This window comes from Bos indicus x Bos taurus, chromosome 14, assembly GCF_003369695.1.
Source record: "Bos indicus x Bos taurus breed Angus x Brahman F1 hybrid chromosome 14, Bos_hybrid_MaternalHap_v2.0, whole genome shotgun sequence".
In the NCBI taxonomy this organism is placed as follows: Eukaryota; Metazoa; Chordata; class Mammalia; order Artiodactyla; family Bovidae; genus Bos; species Bos indicus x Bos taurus.
The window spans coordinates 38,515,297-38,534,687 of NC_040089.1; positions in this window are offsets into that span (position 1 = coordinate 38,515,297).

Here is a 19,391-nt window from a genome sequence, read left to right on the forward strand (position 1 = left end):
GCTGTGGCAAAATTATGGACTTTGTCAGCAGGCATACTAGGGATTTAGGCTCTGTGCAAGAAAGAGGGGTACACGCTGAGGTCAGCAAGGATATGTGAGGACCATAGAAGGGACACACTTCCCTTAATGCCAGGACAGTTCAGAAACCACCCCCCATCTACCTCTCTCCTTCCTCACTAAGGATTCTGAGCCAGGGACCTAGATCACTCCCATGTGGTCATAAGGGACGGGGAAGATGAAGCTAGAGAAATCCTTATAGAGTATAAGTAGTTACCCAAAGGTGACTGAGCTCAAACAGGGTCTGACTGAATCACATTAAATAGCAAGCTTATGTTTGCTATAACAACTGAAATAGAAGTTTTATGAACAAAATAACTTCATTTATGGAGAAATAAAAAAAAAATTACTTTCAGTGTGTCTGTGTAAGTATGTGTCCTCACCAACTCTTTAGGTGTGCCATCAACTTTGGAGAAACACATATTCATTTTCTCAGATATCTCCAAGAGCAGAATTGTCTCTTTCCTAGTCTCAATTATGTGAGTCACCAGTCTCTCAATTTCCCTCTTCAGAAAGCTTAGTTTTATCCTAGAATATGTCCCTCATTCTCCACATCCAATTTTTCATGAAGTGTTACTGATTTTATCTCAGAAATATTTCCTGCATTGAATCTTTTTCTATTTCCACTGCCTCTGTGACCCTCATCATGCCTCAAAACTATTGCCACAGTTATTTATTATTCTACATTTCAAATTTCTTTCTCTTCTCTCCAATGTGGTGCAGGTATCTTTCCCCAAAAGCAAATTTAATTTTCTTTCTCCTCTGTTTACAACTTATGCTAACTTCTTACAGACCACAGTATAGAATTCCAACAACTCACTGTGATATTCAGAGCCTGTCACCACATGCTGTATCGCTGGTCTCCCCTTCAGCACTCTTTACTTGATCCAATCACAAGAAACTTCTCACTGTTCACTGTCTACAAAATCTATTCTCATGACTTGATGGCTGTTTGCCCTCTGAGTTCTACATGGCTGTCTGTCCTGTCTGTCCCATTTACCCATCAATTATAGCTATTTAGCTACAGTGACTGTATGTTGAAGTTTTAAAAGTGTAAGTAAGTGTTAGTGGCTCAGTCAAGTCCAACTATCTGTGATCCCATGGACTGTAGCCCGCCAGGTTCCTCTGTCCATGGGGATTCTCCAGGCAAGAATATTGGAGTGGGTAGCCATTCCCTTTCTCCAGGGAATCTTCCCAACCCAGGGATCAAACCTGGGTCTCCTGCATTGTGTGCAGATTCTTTACCATCTGAGTCACAGGTGAAGTTTTATAGACTTTTTAAAATGTATTTTTATCAAATTTATTTTTATTAAAATTGTTTTGCACATAGGCATTTGATTCAAAGGGCAACCATTATTAAAAGACATATCAAACAAAAATCCAAAGAGCATCTCCACAATCCTGCTCCCCAGAGGGATCTGTTTTTAACTTTCTTTTCTGTTGTTACTTCTCTTTACCTCCACTAAATAGTGACTTCCTTTAATGGAACCACTTTAGTTTAGCTTGAGTGAAGTGGTTTTATTAGCCATGGCCAGAGAACATGGCTTTTTTGGGTTAAAATAAGCTGGTAATGAGGATTTGGTCATAGAAAAAAGTTTCATACCATTTATTCAGTTGCTGTGTAGCAAGCACCATATTTCACATTAATACACATTATTTAATTCAGTTTTTAGAATCCTGGAGGACAATCTTTTAAAGAGAGCAACCTTACTCATGAGGTCTCTATGTTATTATTATTATTGCATATTTACATTATTTAATTGTCCAGCTACAAAGACTGAAATTGTACAACACTGTTCTTCTAGACAGGACCAAATGGAATATGTAGGAAGTAAAACCAGGAAAAGCTTTAGCATTTATAGCAATCAAAATCCATAGATCTTCTCTATTCATAAGATCTATTCATAGAGCTTCTAGTCACAAGAGTGTACCATTTCAAGCAGTTGAGGGTTTGAGGAACCTAGCAAAAATTCTAAAAGGGAAAAATGGTCTTAGGAAAATAATTATTATTCTAATAGCCCTATAAAACGAAAATATAATAAAGCCAATTTAGTGCCCTTGAAAAATTGTGCCCAGTCCCCAACTCTGAAACCTCACCTCCCCATCCTCTCACTCCAGTGGCATGGCCAAAAGCAAGAACTGGCAAGTGAAGCCAAGATGCTACCTGTGAGCACGGATTTTCAAAGCTCTACTGTGCGCATGAGTACTGCAAGACATGCTGTGTGGTCCCTGGGTCAGGAAGATTCCCCTGGAGACGGAAATGACAACCCACTCCAGTATTCTTGCCTGGAAAAGTCCAGAGACCAAGGAGCCTGGTGGGCTACAGTTCATGGGGTCACACAAGAGTTGGACACAACTGAGTGACTGAGCACACACACAGAGTTAATAGTAGATAACATTCAACCAGAGCATCATTTCTTACTTTCCAATGAGAAGAAAAGTGTTCCACTGTTAAATGATTTTGGCAAATGCTCCACATTTTATCTTTATTTTAGATATAAATATTGTACACATAAAACCTGAGAAACTCTGCAGTTAAACTTTGATTAACTTAGTTTCTCCAAATAGATTTCACCATGAAGTCCTTTTTTATGCAAACTTTTTTACATTATAATATTTTATTTAAATACAGTTGATTTATAATGTTATATTAGTTCCAGGTGTACAGCATAGTGACTGTATATTTTTATATATTATATTCCATTTAAAATTATAAAATGCTGGTTGTGTTTCCTATGCTATATAGCATAACTTTGTAGCTTTTTTTTTTTTTGTAGCAGATGGTACCTCTTAACCTCATACCCTTATCTTGCCTTTCTCCCTTCCCTTTCCCTACTGGTGACCACTGCTTTGCTCTTTTTATCTGTGTGTCTATTTCTGTTTTGTTATATTTGTTTGTTTTATTTTTTGTTCTAAATTTTGATATTTAAGTAATAACATGCAGAATGTGTTTATGAGTTATCTCACTAATCTTCATACTCTCTAGGTCTACCCACTTTGGTGTAGTTGGTAGAATCTCATTCTTTTCTAAGGCAAAGAAACATTCTATTGTGTATATGTACCATATCCACTTTATCTATTCATCTATTGATGGGCAATTAAGTTGTTTCCATACCTTGGCTATTGTAAATAATAGCCAAGCTGCTATTGGGGCAACATCTATCTTTTAGAATTAGTGTTTTTGTTTTTTTCAAATGTTTACCTAGGAATGGAATTGCTAGATCATATGCAAGCTATATTTTCAGCTTTTTGAGGGACCTCCTTACTGTTTTCCATAGTGGTTATATAAAACATGTATCTTTTAAAATTAGTGTTTTTGTTTTTTCAAATATATACCTGGGAATGGAATTGCTAAATCATATGCTAGCTCTATTTTTAGCTTTTTGAGGGACCGCCTTACTGTTTTCCATAGTGGCTACACCAATTTACATTCCCACCAACAGTACACAAGGCTCTCCTCAACATCCTTGTTATTTGTAAACACTGGCTAAAAAATATTTCAAACAAGCTAAACATCACAGCAGAACATTTAGCAGAAGTAAAGGCCCAGGGATTAAGAGAGACTAAGTGAAAGCAGAGTTGCCTGCAAGTTCAGTAAAGAGTGATTTGAAACTTGATGGAGAAGAGATACAAAAAAGATCTTCATGACCCAGATAATCACAATGATGTGATCACTGACCTAGAGCCAGACATCCTGGAATGTGAAGGCAAGTGGGCCTTAGGAAGCATCACTTTGAACAAAGCTAGTGGAGGTGATGGAATTCCAGTTGAGCTATTTAAAATCCTAAAAGATGATGCTGTGAAAATGTGGCACTCAATATGCCAGCAAATTTGGAAAACTCAGCAGTGGCCGCAGGACTGGAAAAGGTCAGTTTTCATTCCAATCCCAAAGAAAGGCAATGCCAAAGAATGCTCAAACTACTCACAATTGCACTCATCTCACATGCTAGTAAAGTAATGCTCAAAATTCTCCAAGCCAGGCTTCAGCAATACGTGTACCATGAACTTCCAGATGTTCAAGCTGGATTTAGAAATGGCAGAGAAACCAGAGATCAAATTGCCAACATCTGTTGCATCATTGAAAAAGCAAGAGAGTTCCAGAAAAATACCTACTTCTGCTTTATTGACTATGCCAAGACCTTTAACTGTGAGGACCACAACAAACTCTGGAAAATTCTGAAAGAGATGGGAATACCAGACCACCTGACCTGCCTCTTGAGAAATCTGTATGCAGGTCAAGAAGCAACAGTTAGAACTGGACATGGAACAACAAACTGGTTCCAAATAGGGAAAGAAGTCCGTCAAGGCTGTATATTGTTATCCTGCTTATTTAACTTATATGCAGAGTACATCATGAGAAACGCTGGGCTGGAGGAAGCACAAGCTGGAATCAAGATTGCTGGGAGAAATATCAATAACCTCAGATAGGCAGGTGACACCACCCTTATGGCAGAAAGCAAAGAACTAAAGAGTCTCTTGATGAAAGTGAAAGAGGAGAGTGAAAAAGTTGGCTTAAAATTCAACATTCAGAAAACTAAGATCGTGGCATCTGGTGCCATCACTTCATGGCATACAGATGCCGAAACATTGGAAATAGTGACAGACTTTATTTAATGGGGGCTCCAAAATCACTGCAGATGGTGATTGCAGCCATGAAATTAAAAGACGCTTGCTCCTTGGAAGAGAAGTTATGACCAACCTAGACAGTATATTAAAAAGCAGAGATATTACTTTGCCAACAAAGGTCCATCTAGTCAAAGCTATGGTTTTTCCAGTGGTCGTGTATGTGAGAGTTGGACTATAAAGAAGACTGAGAGCCAAAGAATTGATGCTTTTGAACTGTGATGTTGGAGATGTAGTGTTGGTGGTGTTGTTTTGAGAGTCCCTTGGACTGCAAGGAGGTCCAACCAGTCCATCCTAAAGGAAATCAATCCTGAATATTCATTGGAAGGCTGATGCTGAAGCTGAAACTCCAATACTTTGGCCACCTGATGCAAAGAACTAATTCATTTGAAAAGACCCTGATGCTGGGAAAGATTGAAGGCAGGAGAAGAAGGGAACAACAGAGGATGAGCTGGTTGGATGGCATTACCTACTCAATGGACATGAGTTTGAGTAAACTCCAGGAGCTGGTGATGGACAGCAAGGCCTGGTGTGCTGCAATCCATGGGGTCGCAAAGAGTCAGACACGACTGAGCGACTGAACTGAACTGGAGGAAAGTAGGAGAAAAGTAGTGTTCAGGAATGGAAATATCTTTCATCTCCAAGGTTTCTGAGTATACTGAATGGAGAATATACCGAGTATACTTAACCCTGTAATCGGAGTGTCAAAGCGCTGTGTTTATACCCATAACATAACCAGAGGTAGCTTCTGAGAAGTTCTGTGATTCACACCAGCTCCTGAAGCTATTCAGTTTATAATCTCATTCTCCTTGAGTGTCAACCAAGTCAAGTCATTCAGTGAAGAATCAGAACTTGAGTGCTTGTTTGGTGTCGCTCAGGAAGCCTGAGGCAACTTTTCAATTATTTTAGTATAGCCAAGTGCCCTGTAAGCCAGTAGTTTTTCCTGTTGTTGTTGTTTTAATATTTTTTTCTGTATTTCAATGTCTTGACCCTTTCTGCTTTTACAAGTAAAATCCTATGAAAACTGCCAGTCTACCTGATAATGAAAAGGATTTATTAAAAATAAACTGAAGTATTGTAGGGGTGTTGGCCATGGACTTACCTCTTTGATTTCCCTTAAAACTAATAAAGCCTTGGAATATTCTTGAGGTAAACCCTTTAGATGTGAATTATTAGGAAGAGTCTTCCTCCTACAGGTGTTAGCTCCCTTTCTGGTAGGCAAAGTATACATTGATGTACTCAGATTAAAATTATTTAGAGACTTCCCTGGTGGCCCAGTGGCTAAGAACCTGAGCTCCCAATGTGGGGGGCCTGGGTTCCATCTCTTGCTGGGGAGCTAGATCCCACATGCTGCATATAAGATCCTGCATATCCCAATTAAGACCTGGCTTAGCCAAATAAATAAAATTTTCTTTTAAAGTATATAGCCATAGAATATTATTTCATATACACTGAGTGGCTGAAAGTTTCTTTTACTACATTCCTACATGTTATATCCTTCAGATACAATTTCTTAACACGAAATATGTATTTTTAGTGCTAATCACACCTTTATGTACCACATGTATTTAAATAAGACTAAAATAGGGAACATATTTATTTCTCTGTCAATAGACGTCACAGTGTTTCTTTAAAAAAAATTCTCATATGTTTGGAGGAAAGAATTAAAAAATGGAACTCCTTTTTAAGTATAAGACTCTTGGAAAAGATCCAATATAAGGAGAAAAAAAAACAAAAACAAAACACCCAACCTCCAAATTAAAACATACTAGCTTGATTTCCAATATAGAATTTGTGTTCCTATCTTTATTTAGCAGCATTACTGTGTTTTTTTCCATTTGCTGTCCTCATAATTTGGTAGTTAACCTTCTTGTTTTTTAAAAAGAAGCTCTGCCAAAATATGATGAGCAAGTTGTTTGTTTTTAAACCCCAAGAAATCAAAAGTAGCAAGTAAACTTTATTATTATGACATTTTAATTATGAGTGCATTTGTATATTTTTTCTTTTGATCTTTGAATCACTTTATGATTCTGGAGTTTAAATTGGTAAACTTGGGGGATCATAATCACTTAACTAAAGAGTAATACTAATCCATGTTTATATATAAAGTTATATAAATAAAGTTATCCCCCAACTTTTCAAAATAATATTAAGCATTTACATTTATGCTGTGTCAAAACTTTCATACATATAATTTCATCTGATTATGAAATTGCTTGTGATCCTATAAGGTCAAATACTGCTCTCCCCAGGCCTCTCACTCCCTTTGGTTTACTTGTTTGCTCGTTTGTTTATCTTTTATAAATATGGAAACTGAACCTTACAGATGGAAAATGAGCTTTCCAGAGTCATGTAAATATTAGGTGGTTGCTCCAGACCTAAAGCTAAAAAGAGGATCCCTCTTCATGATACAAGGCTCCCTCTTGGTATATAAACAGTTCAATTCTGGCTTGAGAAAAGTGAAATGAAAAATGTTAACTGCTCCTTCCTATGCTGGCTACTAACCCAAAGGAAACTTCTAAATGGATGGCAGAGAGGAAATGAGTCACCTTCTATTACAGGATGAGAAAGCAGTGAGCTGGAATTATGGAACTCAATTCTGTGCCATTTCTTCCTCAAAAAATCATTTCCATAGAAACCTGAGGGGCCACTGTGCACTTTGCTGTGAGTCACATGGTCAGGATAGAAAGATACTATGACATGAACCTGACTTAAGAAGGTCATACTCTATAATTAAATGTAATCCGCATACAGATAGAGATCTATGATGGGATCTGCTAAGTTCTTTAGTCTACAAAGCAATAGGAAGACAGATCTAGTTTATTAGGAGTTATGGTCTGAAACTTTGTGTCTATCTCCACTGGCCCCCAAAAACTTAACTCCAAAGATGATGGTGTGAGGAGATGGGAGATGATTCATTTAGGAGATGATGAGGTCCTAGGGTGGGGCCCTCATGAATGGGATAAGTGCTCTTACAAATGAGATCCCTCAGAGCACTCTTTCTCTTGTCATCTTTTAAAGACATCACTAGGAAGAGGACCCCAGCCAGGAACTGAGTCAGTCATCCCCTTGATCTTGGACTTCTGGGTCTCAAGAAATAAACTGTGAGAAATAAATGTTGCTATTCACTTAAACATGTAGTTGGGGAACGCTTCGCATATAAGATAAGATTTGAGCAGAACAGCCATTCCAGGAGAAGGAATAGCCTTATTTAACTTCTATGCAGAGTACATCATGAGAAACGCTGCACTGGAAGAAGCACAAGCTGGAATCAAGATTGCTGGGAGAAATATCAATAACCTCAGATATGCAGATGACACCACCCTTATGGCAGAAAGTGAAGAGGAACTCAAAAGCCTCTTGATGAAAGTGAAAGAGGAGAGTGAAAAGGTTGGCTTAAAGCTCAACTTTCAGAAAACGAAGATCATGGCATCTGGTCCCATTACTTCATGGGAAATAGATGGGGAAACAGTGGAAACAGTGTCAGACTTTATTTTGGGGGGCTCCAAAATCACTGCAGATGGTGATTGCAGCCATGAAATTAAAACACGCTTGCTCCTTGGAAGGAAAGTTATGACCAACCTAGACAGTATATTCAAAAGCAGAGACATTACTTTGCCAACAAAGGTCCATCTAGTCAAGGCTATGGTTTTTCCAGTAGTCATGTATGGATGTGAGAGTTGGATTGTGAAGAAAGCTGAGTGCTGAAGAATTGTTGCTTTTGAACTGTGGTGTTGGAGAAGACTCTTAAGAGTCCCATGGACTGCAAGGAGATCCAACCAGTTCATCCTAAAGGAAATCAGTCCTGAATATTCATCAGAAGAACTGATGCTGAAGCTGAAACTCCAATACTTTGGCCACCTGATGCGAAGAACTGACTCATTTGAAAAGACCCTGATGCTGGGAGGGATTGGGGGCAGGAGGAGAAGGGGACAACACAGGATGAGATGGTTGGAGGCATCACCGACTCAATGGACATGAGTTTAAGTAAACTCTGGGAGTTGGTGATGAACAGGGAGGTCTGGTGTTCTGCAGTCCATGGGGTTTCAAAGAGTTGGATACAACTGGGTGACTGAAATGAACTGAACTGATAATGTGCACACTCAGTGGCACATTATACACGCTCAGTTGCGTCCAACTCTTTTCGACTCCATGGACTCTAGCTCACCAGGCTCCTTTGTTCATGGAATTCTCCAGGCAAGAATACTGGAGTAGTTTGCCATTTCCTACTCCAGGGGATCTTCTCTAGCGAGGATCATACCTTCGACTCTTGTGCCTCCTGCATTGGCAGGTGGATTCTTTACCACTGCGCCCACCTAAGAAGCCCAGGAATGTTACAATACTGTATATAGTTGCCTAAGTTGTCATAATTATATTATTTTGTATTTTGTTATTATTTTATTGAGATCTAATTGAAAAAATTGTACGATACTTAAAGTGTAAATGTGATCATGTGATATGCATATACATTGTGGAAGAATTGCCTACACTGACTTAATTAACTCATCCATCTAATGATTAGAAATGAGTCAAGAGCAGACGGTTGAATTTCTTTAGTAAGTCATATTCTTTACTTTTGTTTGACTTATTTTCAGCAAGCTGGGAAAGTAAGTTGTTAAACTCCTTGAGTCTGTCTCAGATTGTGTTTTTTGAGTGCTGAAGCAGGCTCTGTTCTAGGTAATTTAAATCTTTAAGTAATACAAATGTCAGGTGGGATCACTCTGTTCTTGAGATTAACAAACAATTCCTTTAAACTCTCTCCCCCTTATTCCTTTGGGTGGTTGATCTCCAACTCTAAGGAGCATGTAATCTTTCTCAAAGTTTTTTCTCCAGCTTCCTGTCTCCCCCAAGTTTTATTATCAACTGTGTCTTGTTACATTCCATCAGCTCTCCTTTTATCTTCCCCCTGATGGCTGGATATGGTTCCCAAGTGTTCCTTATGTTTGAGATTTTCCCACACAGCATTCACAGTAAGAATTTTCATGTGCAATAAAATCTATTATGCTTTGGGACAATACAATTACCTTGCATCACTTTGCAGTCTCTTAGAAATACTCTTCAACTGAAATTACTCCTTCCAGGCATTTTCTACAGGTCTCCATTGCCACCCACCCCTTCATCTAAACATGTAATCTTGGTCCCCTTTGTCTTGCTCTATGTCTTGTCTTGCTTCTTTCTTCCTTGCTCTCTTTAACGCCAAAATTTCCATTTATTTCCTTTGTACTGAAAAGTTAAGCTTTCTGTATGTTGTCCTCTCTGCAAACTATCTCTTGAGTTTCTCATATTCTTGCATTTATAGTTACAGATAAAATTATCTGGAAAGAAATTATACACCCCCATTTTTACTCTTTGCGACCCCATGGACTGTAGCCCACCAGGCTCCTCCATCCATGGGATTCTCCAGGCAAGAGTACTGGAGTGGGGTGCCATTTTCACTCTTAGCTTTGAATTTTGTAAATCATTTTTCTCCCTGTACACTTACTTTATCTTTTCAAAACAGGAAATTTATTTTACTTTACAGAGAAGAAATATAAATCTTAGATAAGTATCTTGCTCAAGGCCACACAGTACGTTCTAAGTATGTCTGTTCTTATTCTTTATGCCGTATGTGAATTCAGCTGCACCATATAGCAAGGCCATGACCAAGCTTTTGCTTGGTCAGAGAGCCTTCTTAAGATGCTGGAGGAAAACATGCTATTTATTATTCTGAAATATACATACATCTGGAATATTTTGGAATATACATCTGGAATAAAGAAACAACTCATTTTAGGGAAGTGTAGTCAATATAATAAAGTGGATGAAGGGTCCTCATGTATGGGAGCCATTAAAGTACAAAAGTTACAGAGGTTCAGTAACATAATCCAAGACTGTAAATTTTGAAATCCTGTGAATAGTGTCAGCATTAACTTTTCTAAATTTGACCACTAGTTACTAAAATTAGTACATGGGAGCTTAGATGAAGCTTGAGAACTTCTATTTACATCCAAGTTTAAGGAGTACTACATTATACAGGAATGAACAACATTGCTAGCCTCATTATGTCAGACAATGCTATGGAATTTCAAGTTTATAAGCCTTTGAAGCAGTTTTGATTAAGATTTAACATCATGGCATCCAATTTGATTCTTCTAAAACATATACCCAGAGTGAATTTATGATTTGATCTGCAATTTCATACATTTTTATGTTATAAATAAATGAGAAATATCATTTTGCTAGTTAAATATTCTACTTTAATAAATATTTCAATATATAAAAAAATTCTATGAGTAGATAACAAATAAAGACATTTTTAATGCACTTCATATAACACTTGGTAGTGGTGACAGTAGGTAATTATTCTGACGGTAACTCAGACATGAAAATCAGAAGTGATTTCTAGTACTTTGTTATTTACTAGAGTATCTTTAAGGTATCAAATTGTTGTGGGTTATCCTATGTCAACAATTAAGCTAAACCATCCTTTGACATAAATGATAAATTTCAAACCTGAAATGCATTCTCTTTAAGTCAGAGACATAATTAGATCTACTGATACATGACAAATCACTACAAACTTAGTAACTTAAAGTAACACACGGTTGTTGTCTTATAATTTTTGTGTGTCCTCTGCTTCAGGGTTTCTCACAGGCTGCAAGCAAGTTATCACTTAGGCTAGGGTGTCATGTGAAAGCTTTATTAGGGAAAGATGTGCTTACAGGCCTATGTGGTTATTGGCAGGTTTCAGTCCCTTGAGAGTTGACCTGTTGACTTCAATTCCTTGCTGGAGGTTGGCTGGAGGCCATCCTGAGTTTCATATGGCTTCTCAGAATGGCAGCTTCCTTCATCAAAGCCAGCAAGAGAGGCTCTTCTAGCAAGATGAACGTTACTATCTTATGTCAACTAATCACAGAAGTGACTTTCTGCCACTTTTGTTATAGTGTATTTGCCAGGGAAGGGATTAGATACTGGGATCATTTGGAACCATCTTGGCATCTGGTTACCATATAGGTAAAATGAAAGATAGAATTCACTTCCAGACAATTATGTAAGAGGAAAGACATTTTACACTCTAACTACCTCTGGCATTACCCAATTAAGGTTAATTTCTCAATACAAGGAAAATAATAATGTACTGTACAGTTAGAAAATACAACTGAACACATCATAGGTACCCAATAATTGTTGATTCTTTGTTTGGTTACCTTTATTTGTTGTAATTCTGAGATTTTAGAGGTTTCAGGGTGGGCCTGATAAAAGCCATTTACCTCCTTTTATATTCTGTTTAAATGTCTTTTTGTTTTTGCTATTGCTTTTGTATTCTGTTAAAACTCACCCTACAACTTTGACAAGTTATCTTTTAATGTCTTATGTTCTCAGTCTACAACATTGTTAACTTTTTTTTTAATTCCTTTCATATCCCACAAAAATGTTAAAAAAGAGTATGAGATAATACATGTGAAACTACATTAAACTGAAAAATTGTGAGCCAATACATAAACTCAAAGATGTCGTTAGTTCAGTTCAGTCACTCAGTTGTGTCCAACTGTTCGCGACCACATGGACTGCAGCATGCCAGGCTTCCCTGTCCATCACCAATTCCCAGGGCTTGCTCAAACTCATGTCCATCGAGTCAGTGATGCTATCCAACCATCTTATTCTCTGTCATCCCCTTCTCCTCCTGCCTTCATTCTTTCCCAGTATCAGGGTCTTTTCCAATGAGTCAGCTCTTTGCATCAAGTGGCCAAAGTATTGGAGTTTCAGCTTCAGCACCAGTCCTTCCAATAAATATTCAGGACTGATTTCCTTTAGGATTGACTGGTTTGATTTCCTTGCATTCCAAAGGACTCTCAAGAATATTCTCCAATTTCACAGTTCAAGATATCCTAGAACATCATCAAAAGTACAATAAAAGTAATATATACTTGACATCATTTTAAAAGTGTGATGTTAGGATGCGGGATTAAGAGATACAAACTACTAGGTATAAAATAGATAAATAAGAAGGATATATTATACAGCACATGGAATTATAGCCATTATTTTGTGATAACTTTCAGTGGAATATAATCTGTAAAAATACTGGATCACTATGTTGTATATCTGAAACTAATGTAAAATTATAAATCAACTATACTTCAATTAAAAAAAGATAAACTGTGATAGTAGCAACCTCAAAGGCACACTTAGAACTCTATTCTGCTGTTGCTTACCTATGTGTAGTTTAGTAAACAGAAGAGTGACCTTTAAAAGTGATATTTGAGAGCAGAAGTACAAATTAACCACTGTGTGGTCATAAAAAGACACTGTGCAGCCAGGAGCTGACACCCACATGCTTACCACCCCCACAGGGTACAAACGAGGCTGAAGCTCTTTGTGCTCTGCCTTTGGTCACTCTGGGGACAAATTCTATTAACAGCTTTGCCTTCACATGATGTTGGGTTGCAAGTACTGAACTGCCAACTTATCCCTAGTAAGGAGTTTTACTATGTCAACATTCTAATTAACATCCACATGGAAGGTGCTTGTTATTGTTGGCTTAGCTGCCTCTGTAATCCTGACAAACCATTCAATTGAAGAGTGCTGTTGATGGAGTGTATAGCAGGCTGTGGCTTTCTTTGAAAGGATATATTAAAGTTGGGTCCAGATTACAAATGTTTAACCTGGCAGATAGCACTATGACCTCTAAAACAAATATTGTGTCATTAATATAGCAATGTCCACAGATGGGATTGGCAACCTAAAATGTGCTGTGTGCTGTGTGTAAACATTTTCAAACTATATTTGAGGTCCTTAATTAACCCCATCAGGATTACAGACTGAAACAACCATCAATAAATATAAAAAAACAATTGAATAAAGATAGTGATGTAGTGATTATATACGTGTGTGTGTGTGTGTGTATGTGTGCGTGTGTGTACATATATAAATCCTCTGGAGTCAGTGACTTCAGGTCAGACTCAATGTTGTTTGAAAATTATCTTTTTTTTTTTCTTCCTGAGGTGTTAAGTTTAAGGATTAAATCCACTGGTGAATAGTAGAGAAAATTTAGATTTGGGTGTTACCTTAGAGCTCATCTCAAGCCCCTCAACTCACAGATGAGAAAATTGAGATCCAAAGTGGCTAAGTGGCCCAGATACAAGTTTAAATACAGAACCACAGTTGTATTACTATGTGCAATAAATGATTTACTTATATATTAATGTTTTTCATAATGGACTTTGACATCAATAGGTTGGAAATTTCTTTCCAGTAAGGAATGTAAGCTATGGTTAGTATTTTAACCTTGTGTTATCCAAAATTTTACTGAAGAAATAAGTTATCATCATTGTAAAAACTAGGCATGGTGCTAAGAGTTTGAATTGCCGATAGACAAATATATGTCTTTGTTTTACATTGCTCTTTGATTCTGAGATTGACACACAAGGTCTGATCATGACCCTCTGCTGTTCAGAATTGTGTTCTTCACCATGGTAAGATGGTGAAGAAAGGCCTCTGGTTTCTGGCAGTAGTTATTGATTTGAATTATCTGGGATTATTTCCTGGTCTGACATGTTATCTCCTGGACTATCCAAACTTGCCCTGTCTGTATGGGATCGCTGGTCTGCAGCTGCAGTTTTCTGGCAGATGTAAACTGTGTTTCTTTAAATTCTGTTTCTTCTCTCTGACTTCCCATTTTCCTTCCGTTTGATGACCCACTTTATTTTCCCAACACAACCACCTGAATGTCTCCTGGCATCCATTATTCATAAATGGCTATGTCAACAGAATATAATTGCAGTGGGTTTGCTTCAACAAGGTATAATGTATCCCAGTTTAAATTTCTCTTATTCATTCATCAGCCAGCCATAAAAAAAAAGAGAGAGAGAGATCTTAATGAGGACCTGTATATTCTCAATCAAAGCATAACCAGGTTTAAACATCAGAGAAACTGAGCCTTGGTTGAGGGTAGGGGAGAAGACCATTAGATTGTCTTATAGGAAATACATATAAATAAAGTTTCAACACATAACTCCTTTACATATCTCAACTTCTGGATTTCATATTGCCTCATCTACTTTTTTTTTCAATCAGTTTGAACAACAGTCATGACAACATATTACTCCAATGTCATTGAAAAGGTAGCACTTGGAAGGATGTATTCCAGAAAAATATTTTCCACTATCTTCTCCCATGCTCTCTCTCTCTGAGAATCTGCTTCTCAGTGTCTGGGTAGAGAAAACCAACAGCCAAAGAACCAAACCAAACAAAACTAAACAAAATCAAAACGAAACCAAAACATGTTAAAGTTCCTGACAACAAAGAATTCTTTCCCCATGAAGAAGGAGAGAGAGAAAGCTGGATGCACAGTTACACTACAAACGCACACATGGATGCAAAGGTTGCTGCAGGAATGCGGAGGAGGAAATTCTTAGAGAAAAGAAGCCATAAGCCAAGAGATGAACAGTAGGATTTAACCACATAGAAGAGTGAAGGGTATTCCATGTAAAGGTGTGCGAAAACATAGAAGCATGAATTGTGGTGTGAATTCTGAGCAGGTGGGTATTTCTAAAGATGAGGGCATCATAAATTAGTAGGATAAGTTTGTGCAGCAGAGGTTGGTAACCACACCAGCCTGTGCTAAGCTGTTTGGATTATATTCTGAAAACAAAAGAAAATTAACAAAGAGTTTAAAATTTTCTGATTTTATAAATTTTCAAATTTATGAACTATTTATTATAGAAATGTTGAAAAAACATAGAAAACAGTAAAGAGAGAAAAATTGCTCATTATTCTGCATTCAGAGAAAATTAATTTTTAAATATATTTCCTTCTAATGTACTTTTGTATTATATTGTGTGTGGTATATATTACATTTATCATATGATTTAAATTGTTTTAGGATTTGTTTTATTCTCTTATTTGTTAGTATGTATTTTTGTTGTTGTTGTTCAGTGCTAATTCACATCCAACTCTTTGCAACCTCACGGACTGCAGCACACCAAGTTCCTCTGTCCTCCACTACCTCCCAGAGTCTGCTCAGCTTCATGTCCACTGAGTCAGTGATGCTATCTAACAATCTCATCCTCTGCCGCCCTCTCCTTTTGCCTTCAATCTTTGCCTTCATCAGAGTCTTTTCTGAGTCAGCTATTTTACACTCCATTATTTGTTGAAACCTTAGCTTTCAGCACTTTGGTTTGACTTCCCTATAAAATGATTTCATTATCCAATTATTGGGAGTTGTGTTGCTTCCAAGGTAGTATCATTACACATAAACATGACTCATACGTCATGTTGGGCTTCCCTGCCTTTTAAGATCTTGGTATATGTACTTAGAAGACTGTTAATCCTTGGCCTGTGGAAGACTTAAACCCTCCAGGATTCCTGCAAATTCCTGGGATTCTTTTGCTCTGAGAGCAGTGATTCTGCAAGTGTGGTCATTCAGGGTTCTATGAGGTCAAAACTATTTTCATGGCAATTACTAAGAAATTATTTTTGTCTTTTACTTCTCAATGTCCCATGAGGATACAGTCTATCTGACATGGGATGACAACATCTTCTGATGGCTATTAGAATGTTTGCTTATACAGTCTGGATTTAAATTTTTTCTGGTTTAATTTTGAATGTGGCAAAGATGAATAGATACAACACACAGAAACAATTGTCCTTGGGTATCCTCACTATTTATTAAGTGTATGAAAGGTTAAGAGATGAGAACGTATGATGGCCACTATGTTAATGCAATGAAGCATTTTTCCAAAGCAAGAAAATTCTGTGCATTCTTAGTTTTATTTGTATATTAATATATAGTGCCAATTCATATATGCATATATTCATACAGTGCCAACTTTTAAAAAGTTTTCTCCCTATCACAGCATAACTAATATTTATATGAAAATTAATAGTATTTTAACTTTGGATGTGAGTGAAGACTAGCAGATGTGTTATACTCATATTTCTGCATTAGATAGATAGTGGAGAATGTTCTAAAAGTAGATGTAGAGGGTCCAGATAGGAGGCTTTTTTCTGAACCAGATGAGAAAAATGTGTGAACAAGATGTAATCCCATGCATTTTTATTATCTTCATTTTACAGGTGAGAAAACAAGGGAGAAAGTGGCATGTAATGGCCAAGGTAGGGCTTCCCTGGTGGCTCAGTGGCAAGAATGCGCCTGCCAATGCAGGAGATGAGGCTTCCATCCCCGGGTTAGAAGCTCCCCAGAGAAGGAAGTGGCAACCCACTCCAGTATTCTTGCCTGGGAAATTCCATGGACAGAGGAGCCTGGCAGACTAAGAGCATGGGTTGCAAAACAGTCAGACACCACTTAGCAACTAAACAACAACAATGGCCAAGGTAGAGTTTAAAATGGATCTTCTGACTACAAGTCTCTTGTCCTCTCTGTGCATGTGTGATAAGTCACTTCAGTTATGCCTGACTCTTTGTGACTCTATGGACAAGTAGCCTGCCAGGCTCCTTTGTCCACGGGATTCTCCAGGCAAGAATACTGGAGTGGGTTGCCACATCCTTCCCCAGAAGATCTCCCCCACCCAGGATTGGACCCCTGTCTTTTACGTCTCCTGCATTGGCAGATTGGATCTTTACCCCTGGTGCCACCGGGGAAGTCCCTTATCCTCTCTGCTTTACCAGAACGCTTCAAGATTATATACTTGAGAAAATACATTTATTGTTGCCATGGCCACAATGGTGGAGCAAGTCTAAAATTGCACTCTTCTCGGAGCCTTGTGAAGTTTTGTTCACTCTTCTATGACCTCCTGTAAAATATGTACTTACTCATGAAGGTCACCCACATGGATCAGTGAATTTGATGTGTTTCTCATCCCCTCCCTCTGTGTGCCTCTCTGTCACTCTCTTTCTTTCTCTCTCCTTCCCCCTTCTCTTTTTTTTTACTCATTTGTGCCCATGTAGCAGAATGAGGTGATGGTCATAAATGAAGTACACTGGCTTTACATACATAATCTTCTGAAGACTTTGAAATTTGCATAACTGCTTTGTTCCACAACAGCTGTGTCTGCCCTTGGAGAACAATCCCTTGCAGAATAAAAATGAGCACATGTGGCTTTGTTTAGCACTTTTCTGTAGGAGTGCTAATTATGAGGTCTGGCAACTCTTAGAGCTAGAAAGTCACCTCCAAATACTGGCTTGTGATTTCCAAGTTAGTATAGTTCCCTGCAGTGATATGAAAGCTATTGACTTGACTCGGCCTTTAAAAAGATAGAAAAAGATATTAGGTCATGTCCATTGACTAAGTGCTTGCCATCTCCACTGCCCGTTTAAAAGGCATGCTTTTCTCTGAAATCTTCATTCCCCAGTCATTGTTTCCACTTAATTATTTCAATTTTATTTCAAATTCTTTTCCATGGGACTATTAATATTCAGGGGAAAAACTGAACTGTTGTGTGTGCGTTCTCTACAGTGAACTACAGTCAGTAGGTTTCCAGGAGGTACAATGATTTTACGACCAGCTTCATCAAATTTTAGAATTCATAGCATTCTTAAATACAGTTTAAATCCTTTTAAGGGAAAGAAAGAAAAAAACATTTAAAGGATCACAAAAGTCAAAGGAAGATTTCAGAGAAAGATAAATATGCTTTCTTCTTGCTTAAGATATTCTATTCTTTCCAGACTCTCTCATAATGAACATGAACATATGCAGAGAACTTGCATATTGTCATATTTCTCAGCATGAATAATCCTGGAAAGTACATATTCACCAACAATGGAAGCAACTGAAAATTAAAACTAGGTAGAAATAGCAGGAATATGAGAAAATTGGGAAGTTTTATATTCTTACGAGTCAAACCCATGAGTCAAACCCAAGTCTCCTGCGTTGCGGACTGTAACCCGCCAGGCTCGTCTGTCTACGGGATTTCCAGGCAAGGATACTGGGGTGGGTTGCCATTTCCTTCTCCAAGGAATCTTCTTGACCCAGGGATCAGACTCACAACTCTTATGTCTCATGCATTGGCAGGCAGATTCTTTACCACTAACGCTACTTGGGAGGTCTCTTATCGCTATTGGGCATACTATGTTTTTATTTGTTTGTATGCTTATTTCCTTTCTCCGTACTCTAAAATGTAAGCATTGCTGGCAAAAGCTTTATCTACTCTGTCAGTTGCTGTAGATTCCCTCCTGGTACGTAGTAGGTGCTTACAGTTATTTCTTACAATAATAAAAACATAGATTTTTCTACTTAGTACCTCAAACTCTTGGGTTCCCTACTTCCTTCCACTGACAATGTGTATCTGTATTTTCGTCAGTATACCCCTACACCCTACATTGTCAGTGTAAACAGGGAGCAGTATATAGCACCTCACTTATAGGATGGAATTATCTACATGCCTCAGCAACATATTTAATTTTCTGGGTCATGAGAAACACTCACTCTTCTTCTAGAGAAGCTTCTAACAGGAGCCGGGACCGTACTATTTCCTTCCACATCTGTGTAAGAGCATGTGTTTCATGCTTGTGAAGGACATTCTCAGCACAGTCAAGGGGATTTTGCCCAGCCTGTGCCACTCACAAGGACTTCCTGGGGGCTTGTTCTCCTTGATATGAAGCTTCTTCTGGGCTATGCCCAGCCCTGGAATTTTCCCACTGGTCTCTCAACCCAGAACACAATTTGTCCCATCTAACTCCCTATATTCAAATTCTACTACTCTTTTAAATATTATCTTAACACTACTTATTTCAGGAAGTCTCTTCTGAGAGTTCTGGTGTAGATTGTTTTT